A 20,163-nucleotide genomic window follows, 5' to 3' on the forward strand; every position below is an offset into this window, starting at 1 on the left:
CCCTCAGGAGTATGTTTTATTTTCCCTTGGCTAGGATTACTAGCTTCAGTGCCCTTAATCTGTTGATTGGGGAATTCTTTTGGACAGGGGGCCCTTTGGGGTCCAACACTGGCCTCCCTGACCTCTACAGCCCTGGGCTGACTGAGGCAGGGTAGAGAGGGGCAGGTTACCTGCTCCAGACTGGGTCCCACCTTGGAAGGGTCCACTGACATCAAGGGCTCTGCCAGGCTAGGCCTGACTACCTCTGTGGCAGTTTCTTCACAAGGGGTCAGATCAGTTCCCTGAGGAGGCTGATCCTCTCCTAAAGTCTGGTGGGAGGGAGATTTCTCTTCCTCCTCCATACTCTCTGTCTGAGTGGAGTGATCCATAGTTTCAGGCTTCACAACACTATCATCTGTCTGAGTGTGAGCTGTGGCCATCACAACTCTCCCAACCTTTTCAGGAGGGGGCTCAGTTTGGGTGTGGGCTGTTACCATGACAGCCTTGACAACCTGTTCTGGGAAGGAAGTTGTCTGAGATTGGGTTGTTACTGGCACAACCCTCCTGACCTGTTCAGGGAGGACATCTTGGACTGGGGCTGTGGCTAACACTGCCCCACTAACCTTACCATGGGGGTTTACCATTCTAGAATGGGTTTCTTGCTCTACCTCAGCCCAGGCTGAGGTCTCTAAATCATTCCCCAGTAGGCAATCTACAGGCAAGTTGGATGTCACTGCCACTCTCTTGGGGCCAGTGACCCTTCCCCAGCTGAGATTTACTACTGCCATGGGATGAGTTTTCTTCACTCCATCAATGTTTACCACCTGGTATGTGGCACCAGGTAAAAGTTGCCTTGAGGGGACTAGACTCTCAGTCACCATAGTGATGCTAGCCCCTGTATCTCTATAGGCCTCAACTTTTATACCATTGATGAGGGGCTCCTGTCTGTACTTGCCCAAAGTGTTGGGACAAGTTGTGAAGTTGGCAAACCCCATGCCAGTCTCACAGACAAGAGTATCTAAGTTTGGGGACCTGGTTAGGCCAGAGTCCCCAGGAACTCCCAAAGTAAATGCACCCAAATTCTTGGGGGCACTCCCACCACCTGGGGGATTACTACTAGTAGTAACAGGAGGTTTGGGAATGTTACTTGGGGGTATGTTTTCCTTATTGTTATTCTTTGGGCAACTGCTGTCAGTTTTTAAATGACCCACCTGTTTACAGGGATAACAATAAGGTTTCTTCTGGTTGTTGGAAGGATTCTGGGACCCACCCCCCTCAGAGGATTTTTGGGGCCCTGATGTGGTTTGATCTGTAGATTTATTCCCACCCTTCTCTTGAGGCTTGGTTGATTCCTTTTTCTGGTCACCACCTTGGTTCTTGGGCCTAATCCTGGTTCTGACCCATTTGTCTGCCCTCTTACCCAATTCTTGTGGAGAGGTCAGATCAGAGTCTACCAGGTGCTGGTGTAATAACTGGTTCTGACAATTATTTAAGACTTGCTCTCTCATAATTAGATTATACAATCCTTTGAAATCAGTAACCTTACTACCCAGTAGCCAGCCTTCCAAAGCCTTAGTGGCACAATCAACAAAGTCAGACCAGTCCTGAGACTGAGTTTTCTGGGTGTCTCTGAACAGCAACCTGTACTGCTCAGTGGTTAAACCAAACCCATCAACCAGTGCATTTTTCAGGACCTGGTAATTGTTAGCATCCTCAACTCTAGTAGTGAGGAGCTTATCTCTACCTTTGCCATCAAAGGAGAGCCACAGTATAGCTGCCCACTGACTCTGGGGAATGCACTGCACAGTGCAGGCCCTCTCCAAAGCAGCCATCCATTTCTGGATGTCATCCCCTTGTTTAAAGGGGGGCACTATCTAAGTCAGGTGTTTAGTATCTAAACCCTTCTCTCTATCTCTTGGGAGATTGCTGCCACCAGTGGGAGCTAACCCACTCATTTTCTGCTCTCTAGCAAATGCAAGCTTTTCTTTGGCCAGGGCAAGTTCTTCCCTTTCAATCCTCAGTCTAGCTTGTCTCATCCTTGCTTCATGCTCTCTTCTCTGAGGGGAAGTCAATCTCCTCTGGGGAGAGTTCCTTCTCCCCTGGGAAGAGGCATTAGAGTGCAGAGATCTAATTGAGTCCCTAGAAGGAGATCTATCTCTCCTAACTCCAAGGTTAGGCCTCATTAGGGTCAGTACTGGGGGTCCCCCAGATCCTTCCCCAAGTAGGTCTAAGTTGGCCCTAGTTAGCCTTCTGACTACCTCAAGACCTTTGTCTACCTCATCCCCAGAGAGTTCCTCTTGATCCTCCTCCTCAACTGCTGTAGCAATGTTGGGGAGATCTGGATCCCCAGAGGTTCCCTCTAAGGCTGGCATGTTCTCATGTAACTGAGAAAGCTTTCTGGCATCATATGTCTCTAAGAGACCTATCAGAAAGGGAATGGTGGGGTTAGACCCCTGCTTCAGTTTTCTGGAGACACAGATCTGTCTCATCTCCTGGAAACTGAGAGCTGCATATCTTGAAGTGACCTGTGGAGGGTCAACACTGACCAGGGGAGTCTCAGTAGAATCTCCCTGGGTAGACATGCTTTTCTAGTGAGGTGTAAGTGGTGCACTTACCTACACTATATGTTTGCCTACTGATCCCTTGCTAGAGTTGTAGTTTAGGGTGTGCTAAGCCCTAGGAGCTACAACAGCTGGTTCAGTAGAACTCAGAGTATTCTAAGCTAAGTTATATGTACCTTTAGTACTTATGTGATCTTTCACAAGATATTCTTAGGGCATGTGTGGTAAAACAACAGCAAGCTCAAATCCCAACCGCTGCTCACCAATGTGAGAAGTTGGCCTGATGTGCAGTGTTCACTATTCTAGTGATCACTATATATCAGTCCAAACAACCCTTATTGATGATTGGTTGTAAGTCAACCTTATAGACCAGCTATCCTAGTAGCGTGGATACGAGCAGTCTAAGGCTAAGACTCTAGAGGGCGTGTTAAGCCAGCTGTTTTACCATCACATTACCCCTTGAACACCCAGTGAAAGGACACCACACAAGTGTTATGAAAATAAACAGTGTATTTATTAGAATCACAACAACCCTGTACTCTTTATGAGGACAGGGTGCTAGGCACACAACAAAACTCTTACGAAAATACTTAAGTTAGCACGTTATACACAAATGCCCGAGGGGCACGAAAAACCATATACTTTAAAAGTGGAATGCGAATTACTAGCAGGTAAGTAACAGTTCTAATAGGCTTTGGAATCGCTAGGACTTGACTAGGGAATCGTTAGATTACTTCTAGGAGACCTAGGGGACTCGGGTGCAGAGTGTGCACTCTCACGCGGGATGCGGGACAAAGTCTATGGAGGCTAGTAAAGGCAAAGTTAGTGTTCACGGGCGAACCCGACCTGGTAGGAAGAAAACGACAGTGGATCCTGACCCTAGGATAGTGAGGCTATGCTGGGACACCGAAGTGCCGAAGTTACCTAGCCCAGGGGCTGCAGCTGCATAGGTCTGAAAAGACGTCGGGGATCTCGTTGCCGGACCAGGAGCCTGGAAGAAGGAAGTTGCTGGCAGGCGACCAGTGAAGAAAAGTTCGATGGATCCAAGCCTGGATCAAGGAAGAAGAGAACCTGAAAGCAGAGGGGACCAAGTTCTTGAATCACTAGCCAGTGATTAAGTGGGCACCAGGATGGCACCGGGCGAAGTCACCGCAGTCAGGTGAGTGGGCGCTGCTGGGCTCTGCAGTCTCTCGGACCAGGAGGCGTTGTCGGCGACCAGGATGGAGGTGCGAGCTGTCCCACGAAGGTTCTTGCTGTCGACGTCGCTGGACCCAGGATTGGGCAACAAGTCTTGGCAAATGCAAGGCCCACGCGGTGGACCTAAAATGGCGTCTTGGGTGGACCAGGAGGGTCCAGGGTACTTCTCCGATGGAGGGAAGCAAGGGCCAGTCTGGAGCAACCAGACCAGCAGCAGAAATGTCGTCGGGCGTCGTCGGGAAGGCCACAAGCCAGCGGGCTAGTAGCCAAACAACGCGGTGAGCAGTCAAAAGCAGAAGGGCCCCACGCAGATCGTGGAGATGCTGGGGGGCTGCACTTCGGTGCTGGAGCTGCTCAGGGTCGGGGCTTTTTGGACCCCAAAGCACTCACCAGGAATTCACTCGGCGGGCTTGCTGGAAAGAAGTCGTGCAGTCTTGAAGATGGCCGGTCCCTCGAGGTCTCGTCACACCCACGAATCTCAGCGTGACTGATGATGCAGGTAGAGGTCAGAGGTGCCAGGGAAGCCGGTTCTCGTCGAGCTGGGCAGTCTTGATCCGGAGGAGAGACTTGCAGCAGACCGCAGTGTTCTTAAGATGGTGCCTGCGGATGCAGGGTGACTACTCCTTAGTCACAAGGGAGAAATCTTAGGAAGAAGTCTTGAGTTCCTTTCGTGGAAAGTAGTTTCAGGATTCAAAGATGATCTGATTTGGAAGGGGGCCAGTTCCTACCTTTATCCTGTAAAAAGGGGCTGGCACGCGACTAAGTCCTGCCCTAGGGGTGGGACTAGGAGGGGGGTGGTTACACCCACTTCCTTGGCGGGCTTTTCCCCAGCACAGGGTCTGGAGTGACCCTGGAACTGGTTCCAGCCAGCCTATGCACAGTGAGCACCGGGGTGCCACGTGCAGTCACCTTCCTCTAAAGCCCTGCCTACCTACAATACACAAAACCCTGTCTGGGACGGTGCTGGCACCGCCCCTGGCAGGAAACCCTTTGTCCTTATCTCCTGCTCTGGGAGGACTCCCAGCAGCAGGAGGGCAGACTTGTGTCTCGGTGGCAGCATCCATTTTGTGGATGCTAAGGCTCTGTCTGACTTTAACCGGGGTTAGGGGTTACATACATGTCGTGTCCCTCTAGAAGGGTGGAATGCTAACCCCGTCGCCAGAATTGGCGAGGGGTTAGTATTCCAATTCGTATGACACCTTACTCGACATGTTTTGATAAAGCGATACCAGAGTTGGCATATAACCGCGAGGATTATAATGCACTTAAGAGTATATGGTATGCGATATCATGGAAACGGCTAAGGGATGGATCCCGAAAGCCGCAGACAGGCTCAGCTCATGCCAGAGCACCATCTCACACGATTCCAAGCACTCTGCCTTCAGGATTGTTAAGGCCTGCCATAGGAGTGACTGATAGGAGATCTGTGTGTCCATTTTAGGGTTAGATATAGGTATACTATATCTAAAGCAAAGGGTGATTACACCACCTTGCCCCAGCTGTCAAGCAGCCAGTTGTGTCAGATTTGGATGGCCAGCCAGGGGTGGCATAATACATGCTGCAGCCCCTGGTAGGCCCTGGGTACACCTATGCCCTGGGTACCTAAGGTACACTGTACAGGGACTGGTAAGGTGACTCAGTATCCAATTTAGATATGTACCTAAGGTACATGGAATCCATTTTACAGAGAGAGCAGTAGGCCTGGGGCCCTGAATAGCAGGGCCCCAGGTCAACTAAGTCAGAAAACCAGCAAAACACCAGGCAAAAAGTTGGGGGCAACCATAGTCAGGGATCTACCTTCCTACAGAGACGGTTGAACAAATTCATTCGAAAGGAGAGGTTTCGAATGCTGGCTCTTCATCAGATCTTCCCCCAGTTACATCAGGGGGATTGGATGTGCTCCATCGATCTGAAGGATGCTTACTTTCATATTCCGATTTCCAGAAAACATCGCACGTTTCTCAGGTTTCAAGTAGCTGCTCATCACTATCAGTACGCCGTACTCCCGTTCGGCCTGAGATCAGCTCCCAGAACATTTTCCAAATGTATGGCGGTAGTTGCGGCTTATCTTCGAAAGAGACGGATTTTCATATATCCGTACTTAGACGACTGGCTTTTGAAGAGTTCATCCCCATCTCTACTGGAAGAACATCTATCGATATGCCTCCAACTCATGTACAAGTTGGGTCTTCAAGTCAATTACAAGAAGTCCATAATGAACCCCACCCAGAAGATCCACTACCTGGGTGCTCAACTGGACACGGAAAAAGAAAACGTGTGTCCTACGGAGGAGAGGTGGTTATCCATCAAGGCGAAGTGTATTCTTCTTCTTCAGTCTGCATGTCCGACAGTTCGGCAAGTGTCCTCTCTCCTAGGGTCCATGGCATCGTGCATCTTCATCATTCCAAACGCACGTTTGCATATGCGTCCTCTACAACAGTGTCTGGAAGATCAGTGGAAGCAGAGGACGGGATGCTGGGAGGATCGGATTCATCTCCAACAGTCTGCAAGAGATTCCATCCGGTGGTGGATGAAGAAGACACACTTGATGAAGGGAGTTCCTTTTCATCAGGACCCACCAACGCAGACTCTGATCACAGACGCCTCTCTCCAAGATTGGGGGGCGCATATGAGCCCTCTGCAGGTACAAGGGCTATGGTCAGACTTCGAGAAAGGATATCACATCAATCTACTCGAGCTCCGAGCGGTCCATCTTGCTCTCAAGTCCCTGGCACCATCTCTACAGACTCGGTCCCTCCTGGTGCAAACAGACAATACAGCTACAATGTATTACTCAAACAAGCAGGGGGGTACCAGGTCCAGGACTCTGTCCATAGAAGCCCAGACCATCTGGCATTGGTTGCTAGCACGAGACCTGTCAATAACAGCGGTTCACCTGCCAGGGAGTCTCAACTCACAGGCGGACGACCTCAGCAGAGACTTCGTCGAAGCGTACGACTGGGTTCTCAACGAGGACATCGCGCACATCATTTTCCAGGCTTAGGGAACACCAGACATCGATCTGTTCGCAGACGCGGCAAACACAAAATGCCCCGTCTTCGCGTCCAGGTTCTCCCAGAAAGGGTCTCAAGGGAATGCCCTTTTGATAGACTGGTGTCAAAACTTGCTGTACGCCTTTCCACCGACACCGTTGATACCAGCAGTGATCAACCGGATGTACAAGACCGAATCCAGAATGATACTGATTTGCCCAGAGTGGCCACGCCAGTGGTGGTTCCCAGATCTCCTCCAGTTGTCAGAAGTGCCACACAGGAGATTGCCTTGTCGCCCGGATCTTCTGTCCAAGCAGGAGGGGCGAGTTTTTCATCCCAATCTGCCCTCCCTGCGCTTGGCAGCATGGCTCCTGAAGTCATCCAGTACGGGCACTTGCAGATGAATCCGGAGTGTATGAACATCCTTAAGGAGGCAAAGCGACCTTCTACAAGACAATCCTACGGATTTAAGTGGAAACGCTTTTACCTTTGGTGTCAGAGTAAGGGTCTTGACCCTATTCATGGTCAAGAACAGGTGATCTTACCTTATCTACTTTACCTTGCTGAATCTGGTTTGCAGTTTAGTTCCATCAAAGTCCATCTTGCTGCAATAACTGCTTATAGAAAGACAGATATCTTTCTTTCGGATGCCTGTGGTGAAGGATTTTCTGGAAGGTTTAAGGAAGGTGTACCCTCCAGTCAGGTCTCCTTCTCCACCTTGGGAGCTTAATGTGGTGTTGACCAAGTTAATGGGTCCCCCCTTTGAACCCATACATAAAGCGTCTTTACAACACTTGTCTTGGAAAGTAGCGTTCCTGGTGGCCATCACTTCTGCTCGTAGGGTGAGCGAAATCCAGGCTCTGTGTTGCAAGGCACCGTACACTATTTTTCATGGTAACAGAGTGGTGCTCAAAACTCATCCTGCTTTCCTGCCTAAGGTGGTGTCGGATTTTCATATTAATCAAACCATAACACTGCCTACTTTCTTCCCAAACCCTTCGAGTCCGGCTGAACGGGCTCTACACTCGTTAGATCTAAAAAGGGTTTTGAAATTTTACTTAGATAAAACAAAGTCTTTGAGACACACGGACCGTCTTTTTGTGAACTATGGTCCTACAAATACTGGTTTGGCAGCGTCCAAAAGATCCATTTCTAGATGGATAGTGTCATGTATCCTACTGGCTTATCAGCTAGCCCACAAGTCTTTATCAGGTAGACCTAGGGCGCATTCTACGAGGGGGAAAGCTTCTACCACAGCTCTCCTTAGGAATGTGGCTATGTCAGAGATATGTAAAGCAGCTACTTGGCGTTCAGTGCATACGTTTACACGCCATTACTGTATAGATTCTGATGCGCAGGTTGATGCACAAGTGGGACAAGCATCCCTCAGAAATTTGTTTGCTAATTCTAGCTAAACACTATGTTTAAAAGTGTGGCTATGCATTTATCTGTTCGCCCGCTTCTAGTGGGTATGAGCTTGCTACTCTATTCAGTGCTTATGACTATTAATGAGTATCCCCTGGAAGAGAAGGATTAGTTACTTACCTGTAATCCTAGTTCTCTTCCAGGGGTATACTCATTAAAGTCATAAGCACCGTCCCGCCTCCCCGGGCGAGCAGTAGCATTAAGGTTTTTTCAAAATGTATTATAAAGTTTTTAAGTGCAGATTCCTGCTAAAGTTTACTGTACCGTACAAAAGAACTGACCTAACTGTCACCTGTGGTGCATGATGGGAACAGAGTTCTCCTGGAGGCCTTAAAGGCAAAGTGTGCAGATTCTCTGGGGCCTTAAAGGCAGGGTGCCAGTCTGATTTTCTGTACTCAGATATTTTTTCATATGCAGCCTTTTAGGCTAATAACTGTTTACACCAGGTTCTTTGATGAAAATAAAAGGTTTTCATGGTTATGAAATGCATTTTAGGCTCATGCCTGTTTATTGCATATATATACAGCATATTTTCATGCTTCAGAACGTGTGTACGTTTGGCTTTATTAGCCTATGTATATATGTTAGGCTGCATATTATGGTTATTATACATGTATATGTGTATAATTAGTTTAGTAATATGTACTTTTTGATATATTTACACATATATATGTATATTGGTTATGTGTTCCGGGTTCCCGCTCATGGGCGGAGATAATTCAGTGCTTATGACTTTAATGAGTATACCCCTGGAAGAGAACTAGGATTACAGGTAAGTAACTAATCCTTTTTGTCTCTTATAGTGCCCCGCGGAAGGGATTTCCGCTTTCGAAGCACAGTATTTCACGTTGGATCTCTAATACGATTCAGTATTGTCATCAGGAAGCGGGCAAACCGCTTGAAAGACAGGTTCGGGCTCATTCAACGAGATTTGTTGCTTCATCAGTGGCTCTATTCTCAGGAGTACCTATCAAGGACATCTGTAGAGCAGCTACGTGGAGCAGTATCCACACCTTCACGAAGCACTACTGTTTGGATTCTTCCATGAAGGAAGATGCAGCGGTGGGTCAAGCAGTCCTGAGAAATCTTTTTCAATGAGAGGTGAGCTTTTCCCTACAACCCCTCCTTGCTGTATTGCACATTTTGTATCGATTTTATATTTATTCTTCTCTGTGGTAACGTGTTTATAATTTGTTTCCTATAAGGAGATTTATGTTGATATGTAAGGATATTCATATAACAAAATGTGCTTTCATGACTTACTGCTAGCTACTCTGATACAAAGCATGGGGATCTATGAAAGTTCCAATACTGGGGCAAGAAAACAAGTTACTTACTTACCTGTAACTTTGGTTCCCCAGTATTGGTAACTTTCATAGATTCCCATGCGCCTGCCCTCCTCCTCTAGGAAAGCTCAGCCTCTTTTACTGAGATAGTTGCTGTCACACAACGGCTACGAAAAATCTGAGGCTCTGGGGCTCTCTCAGGAGGGTTCTAAGGGGTGAGGCTGTTCTGATTGGTTGTTGCAGAATTTTTGGTGTCTTTTACAAAAAGAGATCGACAAGCTACAAAATAAGATGAAGCCTAGGCCTAGTTTTCTCTTTTGTACTTACTGCTATGGTATTTTTTATTTACCGAGGCTCCCACTCCAACGACGGGGGAATGATACAAAGCATGGGAATCTATGAAAGTTACCAATACTGGGGAACCAAAGTTACAGGTAAGTAACTTGTTTTCTTCTCTTAAACACAATAAACAATCCTACCTCTCTAAAAGATGAGACTGTTCTAATTGTATGGAATCATTTTCTTTGTCAACAAAGGTGAGGTACTGAACAATATATTGCTTTGTAGTATGGCAGACATTGAGGCCAGTAAAGTAGCTATGGCTTGAGATACTAGTGACCTGACATCTCATTATGCACACAAAACACTCTTGTAGGAGGTATTAGGAGCTGTCTTCCTTTCAGGTCTGGCTTTACCTGTCTGTATACCTCCGGTTATCAGTTCTTAAAAAAGTACAATATTGAGTACAGCAAGAAGAGAGGCTTTGTGTCAGCCCCTTTCAGCCATTGGAATTCATCTGTTTTTCATGCTTCGCCATTGGTTGGATGGCTTTCCATCAGTTTCTTATCATTCTGAGGATGGTGACATTGCCCTATTTGGGTTCCAATTATATTTTGGTGTTGGAAATCAAGCAGTCAATTTGTGAGACTGCAGATAACATATGATGTATTGCTTGTTTACAGCCTTTATGTAGTCTTTGTAGTATTTACTTTGGTGATATTTTAATTGCTTATTTTTTACATTTTATTTTTGAGAGTTTTTTTGTAGCACAAACCGACCCGAGATATCGGGTATCAGAGTGCTTTACATGAGCACCAGTTTTGTTACAGTTGGACACATTAATTTTTTTTTTGTTAGGCACGGGGAGATTAAGTGATTTACCCAGAACCACAGGATGTTAAGCGTTGTTGCAAAGAACCCGGTTCCCCAGCTTCAAGGTGGACTGGACCGCACTAGCGGTAAGATTACATCCTTTCCCCAATTTGATTTGTGTCTTTTTGTTTATGATATTCTTGTTGTTTGCAAGCCTTAGTCTATCATGAAGTCCTTGTGCTTTTGCCTAATAATCTTTTTGCGTTCATTGGTTTTACACCGGTGTCAAGATCCCAAAACACAAACAAAGACATTTCACATTCTTGCCGATGCTTTTCCTGTCACAATACTGTGGAATGGAAAGCAAGAAACTGCACAGGGATTTGATCTAATTCTGGCATTAAGGGTTAGAGGGGCAAGTTACTTCCTATATTTTTGTAATTTAGGAGCTTTAAGTATGCCCAGGAATATGTCCTGCGCTATCAGTACTAATAAAATGGAGGTGCACTTCACTGACATTGTGAGAGGATAGGTGATGGGGCTACATGATATGAGGCAGTTTGACAGGTACAGTTAAGTTTAAGAAGCTATCATAGCACAGCCATCTTGCAGTCGGCTCGTTTCAAGAAGCCTGATATACTTTTGATTAACAGTACTAACATTTCTTAACAAGAACGCAGTACTTTTAATGGTACAGTGCCATTTCTCATCATTTGGCAGATTTAGGCCATTATATTTTAAAGTGATTCCCTAGCAAATAAGTAACCATGACGATTAGTCATCAATTGAAATGATTTTAAAGATTGAGTGGTATTAAGTCCCTCCTCGTGTAAAACCAATGACGTGTCAGAGGGACAATGACAGCAAAGGATGAAAGGCAGAGGCTGCCCAGCAGAGATGTGAACCTATAATCTGCAGAGAAAAACACACACACACACACACAAATACATAAATAAATACACACACAAACACATACAAACACACCCACACACAAACACACACGCACACATACATACAAACACACACAAACAAACCCAAACACATAAACACGCACGCACACATACATACACACGCATGCACACAAAGTCACTGAAAAAAAGGACCACTTAACACTAGGTATCCATTACATTAAACAATGTTCCATGTGTAGCGCTTAACTTAAAAGCCCTTTATAACTGACACCTATTACATTTTTTAGGAGCAGAAAACAATGTTCTTTATCCTCTAAAAGGCAACGAATGAATAGCCCCTGACAACTATCCAACACTGCCTGAACATTCTAGCCATCCTAGCTGCAGAATCGGCTCTTCCCTGTATACCCGACCATATTGTATAATGCTATTAAAACAGACACTTTTAAGGTCGTTCCTGAGCAGCGCATGTGCTGCTCTTCGAAGCACGATGTATTCAGGTATGGACTTGTTAAGATAAGCTTGCCGTTTTGTCCTATAGCTGAAGGTTGGTAGGTTGGGGAAGTAGTGTCTGGGGCATCCTTTAAACAAGCATTTGCAATGCAATAGGTCTCATTTTTGCGAGAGTTTAACCTTTTCCATGCTCATGACGAGCTGAGCTCGTCATGAGGCACGGTGCTCCGGTGCTCATGACGAGCTCAGCTCGTCATGGGCCATGGAACGCTCAGGTGCGGGGAGAATTCCCCTGCTGTGCTGAGCGTTCCACGGGAACCAATGCACCTGTGACGAGCTGAACTCGTCATGAGCACAGGAGCACTGTAGCTCATGACGAGCTCAGCTCGTCATGAGCATGGGAGCGCTGTGCGCGCCCCCCTCTCCCCCAGCACAGCGGGGGAATTACCCCCGCAGCGAAGGGGCTAGGCTATTAGCATTGTAAATGTTTAAAAACAAAAACATAAATAAAAGGCATTGCCATTTACAATGCCAATAGCTCTAACTTTAATAATGCGAGACCTATTGCATTGCAAATGCTTGTTTCATAATACTGCTCTTTGAGGGTATCTCTTATCTCTGAAGTTGTCTGTTCAGCTAAGGCATGGCCTTAGAGAAGGTCACTTTATCATGGATCACTGATCCTCTGTGCAGGCCAGACCAACACCTGGGTGTCCATAATGCTGTCAATTTCATGCACAAAGCAGGCAAGCATTTTAGTTAAACAGGATGTGGTGCATACAAAGGATTGAAAATTAGTAAAAACATAATATTTTTATGTGCATAACAATATACACAGATAGTGTCCAGATAGTGTCCAGAAAACACAGTGTAATATAGAAACTAAAATAAGTCACATGCACAGGGCCTAGGATATCATATTTATTTATATAGTATGAATGGATCTATTCAGGAATCGATAGACTTGAACAAACAGGAGGATCGAAGATAGGAGAAGGCGGGTAGTTTAGGGCAGATATATCTTTCGGGAATGAAAAGCCCATACCAGCAGCTGTTAGAAACTGTATACAAGAAAGGTGGAGTTAAAATATGGCAAAGTGCTAGATGCTGCACAAAAAATATAACCAAACCGTGAAATGACTGACAATCATTTTGAGATCTGACTAGACCAAGTGAAAGTGAGACATGATGAACTAAACTAATATCTGTAAAGGATCAGAGGCTCAGTGATTTCAGTACAGAGGAGAGGCAGGATTTGAACAGATAAACAGAGAACCAAGGAGGAAAAGTAAATCAAGAGATTTAGAATTGAGATCTAAAGAGTTACAGTAAGCATAAGAGAGGTAAACTAAGGTCCAATAATGTCCCTTGATATCTGAAGAGAATAATGATTAGGCTTTAAGTCAGAATGTCAAAAATATCATCTGACATTAATGTTGTAGTGTAAATAATGTTAGAAAATACCACTACACAGAGTGTATGTAGATTATCTATTATTAGCTGTATTGTGGTGATATTTTTGCAAACAATATTTAGGGCAGAATATTTAGATATTCTGGTACTATAACTGGATAATTATAAGCTTAATAGGTACAATAAGATCCAAAGAAGTAATTAGTTCTGAGGTGAAATATTAGGAGTCAGGGGAGGGTAATACAGAACTAAGGAGGAGACTTGGTGAAATATAAAGATACAAATGATTCAAGTAAAACATTGAGATATCAGGAGGATAACTGAAATGCCAAGAGGTACTTTTAGATCTGTAAAGTTTAATTGAAATGGATGGAGGAGAACTGAGATCTGGGGAGGTATAATGGGATCTCACAAGGTAAATTGGTTTATAAGGTTGCAGCTCATAAATTGAAATCCGAGGAGGAAAACTGAGATTTGAAGAAGGAAATCGAAAAATGAATACAGTACATGCTGGAGTCTATAGGGAATCAAAGAAAATGCCTTACTTCTCATCCAGGGGATACTCCTCAATAGTCATAATCTATGAATAATCCCCGCCCATGCGCGGGATCCCGGAGCATATAGAAAATACATATAAATATATATGTTCCGAAAGTTGTCGCTTTGGCAAAAGAGCAGTTTGCCAACAGTGTCCAGCAACAAAGAGTCGACCCAAAAGTGCTGGTGCAAGGTGGTTTTAATTACGTGAATTCATAAACAACAAAAGAGTGTCTGCGAAGGGCAAGACAAACATCCAGCGCAGGATTCGAGAAGAGGAGGAATCAACCTAAGAATGAGTCACTTAGGGATTTTTTGAGAAGCCCTCACTCACCACCCTGGGTGGTGACATGCTTCATCATCGGGCCCACCAGGAGAAGCCGAATGCCTCCCTGGTGTGCTACAACGCCAGATTACTGCGAAGCTGGTTTTGTGACAGTAATGTGCAAAAAATGTGAGTTTAAAAAATGCCAGCAGACTATACCATACAAAAACTTTATTCCATGGTTAGCTGGGCATAGGTTAAAAGCGATGTGTCGGGAAATCTACCAACTAATTGTGTTGGGTGTTTTCCCCTATTAAAGTGGGGTCAACATGTTCTGCCCTTATGTGTAAAGGTTTTACGGGGCTTTCGTCAGGACCATGTCGTAGTGTACCTCGGTGGTGTGGACGCGCTAAGGCCCACCCTAGCCAGAGGACGTGAAAGTTAAAAATAATCGTGAAAAAGTGTGCAAAAAACACCGGACCCCGTGGAAGATCCACGGGGTCCGGTGAAGGAGACCGCTAGGTGCCGAGCGGGTGTTTGGCGTTGAGGGCAGTGTGCCACTGTCGCCACCACCCCCTCCCGAGACCCATGAAGTGTGGATCTTTTTTACTAACAAACCTTTGGTTTCACAGATTTTTGTGAACCACCACTTTTTGGTTTGTTTTTTGCACACTTTTTCACGATTATTTTTAACTTTCACGTCCTCTGGCTAGGGTGGGCCTTAGCGCGTCCACACCACCGAGGTACACTACGACATGGTCCTGACGAAAGCCCCGTAAAACCTTTACACATATGGGCAGAAACATGTTGACCCCACTTTAATAGGGGAAAACACCCAACACAATTAGTTGGTAGATTTCCCGACACATCGCTTTTAACCTATGCCCAGCTAACCATGGAATAAAGTTTTTGTATGGTATAGTCTGCTGGCATTTTTTAAACTCACATTTTTTGCACATTACTGTCACAAAACCAGCTTCGCAGTAACCTGGCGTTGTAGCACACCAGGGAGGCATTCGGCTTCTCCTGGTGGGCCCGATGATGAAGCATGTCACCACCCAGGGTGGTGAGTGAGGGCTTCTCAAAAAATCCCTAAGTGACTCATTCTTAGGTTGATTCCTCCTCTTCTCGAATCCTGCGCTGGATGTTTGTCTTGCCCTTCGCAGACACTCTTTTGTTGTTTATGAATTGAACCTGGGGGACTAAGAGTGTCTCTGCCCTCTCTCTCTTGTTGTTAATATTATTTTAATTACGTGAAGCCAGCGCTGCCGCCATGACGCGTTTCGCCTCCAGGGAGGCTTGATCACATATATAAATATATATGTATATATATGTGAAAACATATATTTGCAGCCTAAAACATTTCCCAACTGGCAAAATTGCCGCAAAATTACATAAAGTAGCATACAAACAGTAGTACTCTCCCAACCCCTAAGGAAGAAAGAGAGCAGAAAACATTTGTATACAACAATGCTTTATTGCCATAGGAAAAACCTGTAAATGCAGGCATTTGCCAGTAGGCTGCAGTAGAGTATAAAGCAGCAAAGAAAACTGACACCTTGCCTTTAAGGCATTAGAGTAGGGGTACCGTGCCTTTAAGATCTGAAGGCAACCCCCTGCTCCCATGGTGCACCACAGGTGGCAGTTGGGTCAGTTCTTTTTTCCGGCTCCTTTTGTGAGGATCCTGGAGCTTGAGCTCTTCAGTTTTCAACTGAAATTGTTTTTTTGAGAGAATTTGCTCTGATATTTCGACATTTTTTGGATTAATAAGGCTTCTGATTTATTTTTCTGTGGTAACCTACAAGAATTTCCTGTCAGAATGCCTGCTCTGTTCCGGGAAATGTCCTTCTTGTGACAAAAAGATGGCTCTGGCTGACCCACATTCTGTGTGTATTGTGTGCCTACCATCTGCACACAACCCTGATCAGTGCCATCACTGTCAAAAGTTTACTACACAAACTCTTCGCGACAGGGAGAGAATTCGACTTCATGCCATGCAGAAAATAGACAAAAGTCACCAGGTGGGTGCTTCTACAGTCCCCAGGTCTTCTCCTACAAGCAAGCATGGCCAAAAACGGCGTCATTCCACTTCTCCTGTCCCCAGGAAGAGGAAGGAAGGTCGAAGAACTCTGTCGACGTCGAGGTCACCGTCGAAGAGGCCCAGATCATCTTCACGACGTCGAAGATCTCCGCCGCAGTCAACTAAGTCGGCGTCGAGGCGCCATGCTTCGGGCTCGAAGTCCATGGCTGCTACCACCTCTAAGTCTCCGTCGACGTCGAGGCTTCCGTCGAGACACTCTCCGCCGCCCCTGAGGGGATTGACGTCGAGAGCTAGGACGGCATCCAGGTCGCCGCCGGCTGGTGTGCCGCCGTCGAGAGGGACTGTCAGATCCCATCCTTCGACGTCAAGGAAGTCGACGCCGAGGCGACGCCAGGAAAGGTCGCCGTCGACGCGACGTCGAAGAAGGTCATCGTCGACACGACGTCGAGAGTCGTCGTCGATACGGCGTCATGGAGCATCTCCATCTGGGCGACGTCGAGGATCGACGTCGAAGTCTCTGGATCGACGTCGAGGTTCTCAGTCGAGCCTCTCTCGACGTGGTCGGTCGCCGTCGAGAGCATCAAGACACCGCTCAACGCCACTAGTCACCCAGACATCTTCGACGTCGAGGCTTTCGCCGTCGAGGGATCAAGTGACTGTGGTGGTGGAGTCCCCTGGTTCCGGATCTTCAGGAGGCAAGTCATCATCTCCGGGTTTAAATATCGTGGAGATCTCCTCGGAACCTTCACCCAGATCTGCGGACATGTCACGCAGTTTGGTGCCTCATCATCCTCAAGGGGCTGTGTCTGGAGGTCAAAGTAGCCCGGGCTCGGTTTACTCCCGCACATACTCTCCGTCTACAGCAAGAACGCCGACCAGACCGTCTAGGTCTCCTCGGAGTCCCAGGATTTCACCCAGGCCAAGATCTCGGGACAGATCACGTTCTCCAGTACGGCCAAGAACGCCTGTGAGGCCAAGTTCTCCAATCCGGCCAAGACCGAGGTCTCCATCAAGACATCGCTCTAGGTCCAGGGACCGTCACAGCAGGAATCATGACAGGCCCCATAACAGACGGCGTACAAGATCTTCCACACGGTCATCTTCGACTAGGTCGTCTTACCGAGATTACTCTCCAACCTTCTCTTCTACGCCTCTTTCCCGAGTCTCTCCAATTGACGACATCGCGACTTTCTCCGATGTTCTGGGCAGGGGAGCAAAAAAGCTGAACATTACGCTGCATACTCCAGTGGTTCCCACTTCTGTGATTTTTGATACCCTTAATCATCGCGCAGCGCCCAGGCCCCTACTGCCCCTGGTCCCCGGCCTCCTAGAACCACAGGCTATGGCTACTTTCCTCACACCAGCAGTGGTGGGATCTGTTCCATCTCGGATAGCCAAGAAGTACAAGGCCCCTGCAGAGGATCCCTTGTTCCTCAGATCTGATCCTCCTGCGGACTCCATTATTGTGGCGGCTGCCATGAAGTCCCATGCCGGCTCTACTTCTTCCTCAGTACCACCTGAAAAAGACAGCAAACTTATGGACTCGTTTGGTAGGAAGGTATGCAACACCTCCTCTTCATTTATGAAGGTGTCTAGCGCCTCTGCCTTGCTTGGAAGGTACGATAGGTCTCTTTGGGACTCCCTGACTCGCTTTACAGACAAGCTCCCCAAGGAAGATCGTCAAGATTTTCTGGAGATTATACAGGAGGGAGGCCTTGTAGCCAATCAGGTTATTAGCGCCGCAGTGGATGCCTCTGACCTTGCGGCCCATGGCTATTCACATGGTATTTGTTCCCGTCGTTCGGCCTGGCTCCGCCTGACAGGGCTCAAGCCAGACGCCCAGAAGAAGATTTTGAATCTGCCATTCAATGGGAAATCTCTGTTTGGAACACACGCTGACGACGAAATGTCCAAAATGAAAGCAGAGATGGACACCGTCAAAGCGGTGGGATTAGAAAAGCGCAAGGAATTCAAGAAACGCTTTCGCCAGGGAGACAGGAGGTCTTTCCAGCAGAGGGTTCAAACCCCTCAGTGGCAATCCCAGTCTCAGCAGAAAACGCAGTTCCAGCAGCGTCGTCCTGGCAGAGGAAGAGGTGGCAATAACAAGCAGCAGTCCTCCTCCAAGCAACCTCCCAAGCCTTGAGCCATTGCTTCCTCCACGTCTGTTCGCCACTCCGGTGGGAGGGAGTGTTTCTCATCATCTGGTAGAGTGGGAATCCATTAAAAAAAACAAATGGGTGCTGAATATTGTGCAGCATGGTTACTTGCTGAGGTTCAAATCTCCTCCGCAAGTCCTCCTTCAGGCACAACACTTTCCCCGTTTCCAAAGTCAACTGTTACAAGACGAAGTCTCCGTCCTACTAAAGAAAATGTTCATAGAGGAGGTTCCCTCCATTCACAGAAATCAAGGAGTGTACTCCCGGTATTTCTTGGTTCAAAAACGAGGAACTGTCAAAGAATACATGCCCATTCTGGATCTTCGAATGCTGAACAAATTCATACTAAAAGAAAAGTTTTGCATGCTCGCCCTGCACCAGATTTTCCCGCATCTTCATCAGGGAGACTGGATGTGTGCCATCGACCTGCAGGACGCCTACTTCCACATACCAGCGTCAGTCAAGCATCGGAAATTTTTAAGGTTTCAGATCGGACGCCGTCACTAACTGCTTTTCTTCGCAAAAGAAAGATCTTCGTCTATCCGTATCTACACGATTGGCTGTTGAAAAGCTCCACTCCTACGCTGCTTCAAAACCATCTGTCGTTCTGCCTCAAACTGATGGACTCGTTGGGTCTTCAAGTCAATCTGAAAAAGTCAGGTCTCAACCCTTCCCAACGGATCCACTACCTGGGTGCTTCTCTGGACTCACTACAGGCAAGCGTGTGTCCTTCGGAGGAGAGGTTGTCATCTATGCTCCTGAAGGGTCGCCTTCTTCTGGACACTCACGCCCCCACAGCCAGACAAGTGTCCTCTCTCCTGGGATCGATGGCCTCGTGCATCTACATTGTGCCCAATGCCCGCCTTCACATGAGGCCTCTGCAACAAGCCCTCGAAGACCAGAGGTCTCAGAGATCGGATCAGTGGGAAGACCGGGTCTTGCTTCCTCAAGAAGCCAGGGACTCGATCAGATGGTGGTTGAAACGGTCCAATCTCCTCCTGGGAGTTCCATTCCATCGTCCTCCTCCGTCCCAGTCAATTGTCACGGATGCCTCCCTTCAAGGCTGGGGCGCTCACATGGACCGACTTCAAGTTCAAGGCCTCTGGTCCGAGGTAGAGCAAGGCTACCATATCAACTTCCTAGAGCTTCGAGCAGTTCATCTGGCTCTCAAGTCTCTTTATCCTTCTCTGCGCACCAACTACCTCCAGGTTCAGACGGACAACACGACAACTATGTTCTATCTGAACAAACAGGGAGGCACGAGGTCAAGAGTCTTGTCTCTGGAAGCACAAGCCATCTGGCTCTGGCTCCTAGCAAGGGGCCTGTCCATCGTGGCAGTCCACCTACCAGGAGTTCAAAACGTCCAAGCAGACTGCCTAAGCAGAGCCTTCGTAGAAGCGCACAATTGGGTGCTCAACGAGGAAGTCGCACAAGAGGTTTTTCGGTGCTGGGGCGTACCGGACGTAGACCTGTTCGCAGACGCGGCAAATCCAAAATGCCCCGTCTTCGCGTCCAGGTTTCCCCAACAGGGATCACTGGGGAACGGTCTTTTGATCAACTGGTCGCAGACATTACTCTACGCCTTTCCTCCCCTGCCTCTGATCCCGGCGGTGATCCAGAAGTTCTACAGGACCAACACCAGGATGATCCTGATAGCACCAGAGTGGCCACGCCAGTGGTGGTACCCCGATCTTCTACAGCTGTCGGAGGTTCCGCACCGGCGCCTACCATGCCGTCCAGACTTGTTGACCAAAGACCAGGGGAAGGTGTTTCACCCCAACCTTCCTTCCCTTCGCTTGACGGCATGGCTCCTGAGGTCATCCAGTATGGACATTTAGACCTCCCAGCAGACTG

General features: G+C 47.3%; 1 long non-coding RNA gene across 3 annotated transcripts in view; it reads left to right on the plus strand.

Annotated features, from left to right (window-relative positions):
* LOC144768016 (uncharacterized) overlaps window positions 1-20,163 on the plus strand; it is a 463,846-nt gene that overhangs the window by 423,950 nt on the left and 19,733 nt on the right. For all 3 annotated transcript variants that reach the window (XR_013598416.1, XR_013598415.1, XR_013598414.1), the window contains one exon: window positions 10,579-10,679. This is a non-coding gene — a long non-coding RNA (uncharacterized LOC144768016). The remainder of the gene's footprint in view (window positions 1-10,578; window positions 10,680-20,163) is intronic.

The sequence above is a fragment of the Lissotriton helveticus genome, chromosome 7 (genome assembly GCF_964261635.1).
Source record: "Lissotriton helveticus chromosome 7, aLisHel1.1, whole genome shotgun sequence".
NCBI classification, from domain to species: domain Eukaryota; kingdom Metazoa; phylum Chordata; class Amphibia; order Caudata; family Salamandridae; genus Lissotriton; species Lissotriton helveticus.